Source organism: Arvicola amphibius, chromosome 3 (genome assembly GCF_903992535.2).
Source record: "Arvicola amphibius chromosome 3, mArvAmp1.2, whole genome shotgun sequence".
In the NCBI taxonomy this organism is placed as follows: Eukaryota; Metazoa; Chordata; class Mammalia; order Rodentia; family Cricetidae; genus Arvicola; species Arvicola amphibius.
Window position 1 is genome coordinate 36,159,683 of NC_052049.1, and position 5,739 is coordinate 36,165,421.

A 5,739-nucleotide genomic window follows, 5' to 3' on the forward strand; every position below is an offset into this window, starting at 1 on the left:
ACACTAGACACCAGTTCACACTTCCTTGTAGCTTATGACACCTTCCATTTTGTGAAAAAAAAAAAAAAAAAAAAAAAAAAAAAACACCAAAAGTGGGAGAAATCACCACTAGGGTCCTGGAGATCCTAGGTGAAAGAAGCTAGTATCAAACAACCCTGAAAACCAGCAGCACCCTGGCATTGGTCTCTTAAGAAACACAGGAGCACCTCTATGAAAGGTGGTTTTCATTGGGGTTGCACTTTTCATGGGTAAGAAGGCCAATTCCTTTAGGCTTTTCCCAGAATGTTTCAGATCCTAAATTTGTGAGCCCAAACTTATGTGTTCATAGTCTAAGCAAAATAGTCAAGTTGAACTTGGGAATTAATAGTTGACTGCATGCCAACCAAAATATTTATCTTCTTTGATACAACCAACGAGTTCCAGGATTTTTCATGAGCCTTTCTTATATAAGGCAACAGGGCATTTCATTAAAACTACCCTGGAGGAAATTGTATGATAGCCTCTGTAAAAATAATGTTCTAGAAAGGAAGGATAGGACAATTCCAATATTGGGAGAATGATGGGCTGCATTTTGTGACTTTGGCTGGCTGGATGTTGTGTGTGCTGCCAGAGCTCATGGTAACCACATTGTAAGCAAAGGGAAAGGTTCTGGCTAAGGGGTTAGAGGCAGTTGGCTCTGTTTTCCACTCTGCTGGGGTTGTGTCGTCTCTTGCCTCTGACAGAAGTAGTACTCTTTACTATGTCCGATGAAGAATCAAGAAGAATGTCTAGATGTAGAGGTAGGAGACTTGGAGGCTCTGTTATGGAGACACGGAAGCTTGGTTTCCTTATCTGTGAAATGGGAATACAGTCTCATCCACCAAGGGATTGTGAAATAGAATGTCATCTATGAGAAAATGACTTCTTTTTCTACAATTTTCATCTATATTGTTGTCATCGTTTTTACTTTAGTGCTCGCTTGTGATGAATTACAATTTGACAGTGATATTTTACAATTTGACTGTGATAGCTTAAGTTGGAATTTGTGGTTTAAGTTCTCAAAGTAACAATGAAAACATGAATGGCAGATCCTTTGCACACCCAGACATGCACACGCACACAATTAGTGTAACTAGGGCTCACCTTGAACTCACAATCCTCCTGCTACAGGCAGCTGAGTGCTGGAGTTGCAGACCTGTGTTCCCATGCCTGGCTGCAGCATCTTTTGTCAGTAGATATCTGAAATTATCTCAAACAGTGGTGGAGGCTGAAGAATAAGCATTGGATTTTGCTTTTTTTTTTCTTATGCTACTTTATTGTATTATCTGTGAGGGTGTAGCTCAGAGAGCATTGCTTACTCATGGTTTAAGATTAGAAATAATACCCACTATATGCCAATCAAGACTATGCCCAGACATGCTACTCAGGTAACAAGCTAGCAGACAGCTTAAACCTTTTGCTTTTGTGAATATTAGTATTACTCTCCCCTATTATAGATGAAATCAAAGATCTGGGAGGCAAGTGCCTTGGGTTTTGTGTGTGTGTGTGTGTGTGTGTGTGTTTTGTTGTTGTGGTTTGTTTTGGTTTGTTTTTTGGCAACTGGACACAGGTAGGAAGTTATCTGAGAAGGGACCACAGTTGAAAAAAATGCCTTCATAAGTTTGGCCTGTGAGGCACTTTCTTATTTAATGTGGGAGGGCCCAGCCTGCTGTGGCAGTACCACACAGGGACAGGTGGCCCTGGAGTGTGTAAGAAAACAGGCTGAGCAAGCCATAGGAAACAGGCCAGTAAGCAATGGATGGCAGTAAAGATAGCTCATTAGCTGAAAAGTCTATTCCTCTTTATGTGGGGCACCATATACAATGGGTCCCAAGGAGTCCCTCCCGGCTCTATTATAAGGCTGAAAGAATTTTGTACATTGAACACACACGCGTTTCATTGGGAAATCCCATTGCCTGTACAGGGCACAAGGCCATGAGGGGGTGGGAATGACTAAGTCTGGCCTAGATCATCTGGGGCTGAGCCCTGACTGCAACTTCCTGACCCTACCGTCTTTGGCAAATTGCAGTCACCGGACTTTGCATTTATAATAGGTAAAGGGAGGCTTAATAAAGATTGTCCTGAGCTGTTACACAAGGCTGGTGTGAGGGCCACATGAAAGAACAGACAGAAAGGGACTGTGAGCACTAGAGAGTGCTGGGTGGATAGACCAGGCAGTGCCTACTGCAGGGTTAAAGAGGTGGTACTGGGAGTTAGGGGATGTTCCCAGAGGGAGGATGGTGGCGATATTTTACATCTCTGTTGTTAGTTAATGCACAGCAGCTGAAGCAGGCAGAGTGCTAGGACGAGCTGCACTCCAGGTCCTGACTCCCTTAGCTTCCCTGACTAAGAACAGCTGCTATAGTTTGAATCTTGAATGTCCCCGGAAGGCTCATGTAATGAAAGGTTTGCCTCTTTAACTATTGGTGGTGGGAGATCCTATAAGAGGCAAAGAAGAAAGTTAAGACATCAGAGCCTGCTTCCGAAGGGGATAGAGCACCTGGACCCTTTTTGGTTTTCTCTTTGTTTCTCAGTAACTTTGCAGCGAGCAAGCCTCTTCTACCACACATTCCTACCATTATGTGTTTTGCCACTACCAGCCCAAAACAACAGAGGCAAGCAACCATGAATTGAAACCTCTGATACAAAGCAAACCTTTCATAATGATTTGTCAAGGACCGGCCTTGACAAAAATACTTCTTACCAGGGTAAGGGCATGGGAATTGAAGAAATATAAGTAAAGAATATGAAGACATATACAAGTAATAAGGCAGAAACCATAGAACGTATCAGGAGGGCATTCCAGTGACTGAAATCCTGAAATTCACATGTTTTATTTTTTCACAGCTCTTAGACCCAACATAAAGAGGGGGAGAAGGCAACAGAAGACTTTATTAACCTGATACGAAAGGGAAAGGGTAACTCACACAGTCAACGGCCTTATCACTCTGAGACATCAAATCATTAGCATTGTCTAGTTAGCTGAGGTGCTCTAGGTCAAGTAAGCTGAAGACCGCCCTTCCCTGGGTGACCTCCCAGTTACTAAAGAAGGAGCAGAAGTATATTTGCATATCCTGACCTCCTGTCAGGAGGGCTGCAACTTACTGGAGTGAGCTACCTTAGTTTAAAAGAACCAAGCAATCACTTCCTGAGTTAGGAACTGCGACTTAAGCTTGTCAAACTCTCTGAACGGGCCTGCAATTTTTTTTTTTTTTGTCTCCTCAGATCTTTTATCACTGTGGCAGAAGACAGACTAACCCAATAGGAGGCTGTGTAGAGGCCTTCACCTCCCATCATCACAGATGAACGGAAGCCAGCACCGAGCCACAGAAAGACTGGGCCCCTAACAATGACTACTATTTATCTATTTGTTGAGCACTCACTATGTGCCAGACAGGATGCTACGTAGTCTATGAACACGGCCTTTTAAAAGAATTTCTCATGTCCTATAATGAGGCCAAGATGATTAGAATCCCCATTTTACAGACAAGAGAACAGAGGAGTCAACTGACTTGCCTGGAGGTTGTTCTTAGACAACAGCATCCCCCTAGAGAGACCCGTTCAGGTGTGGTGACCACATCCTCAAACACTAAGCTACACTGTAACCCCCAGTTCTTGTACAGTCCTCACACTCTCTGCTTCCTGCCACAAAGCACAGACCTGCTGGTGCTATCTAGCTTCCGAGGAGAGCAGACACAGAAGAAGGCCTGGGTGCTGATGCGGGGTTTCTTCTGTTTCTTCTTCACTGAACAGGTGCTCCCCACCACATCTGACTCCAGACAGATCACAGTAGGATGACAGTCACAATTATAGTGGGATTTGATGAGGTGGTCACAGTTAGAGACTATCAGGGACTTAATGATGGGGTCAGCATCTGGTACCCCAGCATTTCTCCAAAGAGCAGGGCAAGTCATCATTCCCGTATCTCCTTAGTCATGTCCAGTGCCAGGGGCCAGTGTACAGGAGAGAAAACAGAAGGCCATATGTGATGGAAACACACTGGAACTTTGCAGAGTAAGTGAAATTGAAGCCCGAGGAGGGCAGAGAGTTTGGACAGAACGATCAAGGCACCTTGATTGACCTATGAAGGACTTGGGAGAGTGGGTGGGATTTGACTCAATAAAAAGGGGAGGAGACTGATGGGAGAGCACTAAGGTGACATTTGTGAGAGACAGAGGACAGAGCAACAATAGGTTGCAAATGAGTTGAAATGAGCCCTGGTCTTGGGATGCCTTCAGCTACTTGAAATGGAAATGCCTTAAACTGTCAATCATGACGGTGTTTACCAGTAACTTTGTGGGTGTATACCAGTAACTTTGTGCTCTTCAGAGGAGGGAGGGAGGAAAGGTAAGAAAAGGATATACAAGAAAATGAAGAATTGACTTAAATGAGTTAGTTGTTCACAGTCTAGAAGTATAGTGGGTTTCTGAATGGATTGAATTAACAGTCACAGAATGCCATTAAAGAGCCAGTACTTGATTCATCGCATCATAGCAATCAGGCAACATGCTCCATCTTGCGCATCCGACAAGAGAGATTCATTATCTTCCCAAGATGTCACAAGAAGGCCCTTCTTTGTATTCCATTGGCTCGATCTGGCTTTACCGCTGTCTGTGCTTATATTAAACAGTGATGAAGGGGGTGGACTGTGACTGGCTTCTGTTAGCAGATCGCAAGTATCAGCCTGGAATAAAAGCAGCTTTGTGTTCCAGGGTTTCTGATGCCATAGGTCTGGGGCCATTTTGCATTCAAAAATAGCTGCCATGTCACAATTGCGTTGCTGTTCCAGGGCCACACTTCACGGACCGGTATAAAATATGCAAGGTGACAACTGATGGTGCCTCGGCCACTGTGTCCCCCACAGTCAGGGCAGCCCAGTGTCCTGCTTTGCCTGCCTCTTTATGCTGGGTACAGAACTCTCCACTCTCAAAAGGGTTCAGTCATTTTCACATAGACATTTGACACCCGGATGACTGAGGTTTAAGAAAGAGTCTATGCTTTTGGGTTCTGAGAGTACCAAACATTTATTAGAGATTCAGATTTTTAAAGGGATCGCTTAAAAGCGATCTTCACTTCTGAGAAGTTCTTGAGATGGGGTAACTGCATGAGTTGCTTTCTTTCACTTCTTTCTTTCTTCCTTCCTTCCTTCCTTCCTTCCTTCCTTCCTTCCTTCCTTCCTTCCTTTCCTTCCTTCCTTCCTTCCTTCTTTCTTTCTTTCTTTCTTTCTTTCTTCTTTTTATTTTTTTTTCTTCCTGAAGTGTGGAGTTCATGAGAGAGCAGGACTGGATGGAGGAAGAATTCGAGCTTTAATATAGGCCAACAAAGTTTCAGCTAGTTGAATACAGAGTGGAGCAAGTGTTAATTGTCAGTTTAGTTATTGATTACCTTGACAGTCTTTTCTAGCCCACAAAAGAGAAAGTGAATCATTAGAAGTACAGAGGTCTTGATAAACGTATGATGTAAGGGTGGGGACACCAACGGTTCTAGTGCTCTTTTGTTCCTTTTTTCTGTACCCAAAATGAGTTGATGTTAAAAGAAGTGCATTTTTCAAATAAATGGCAGATAATAAACTTATGTTGTTCTTCCAACAGGAAGAAATCATTATCTATTGATCCATCCATTTACATTGGATAATCAAAAAGAGATTTTGAAATTGGTAATAAGGCCTTGGAAATGTCAGCTTCAGGAAGAGCCTAAGATGATAGCAACTCGGGGAGTTGG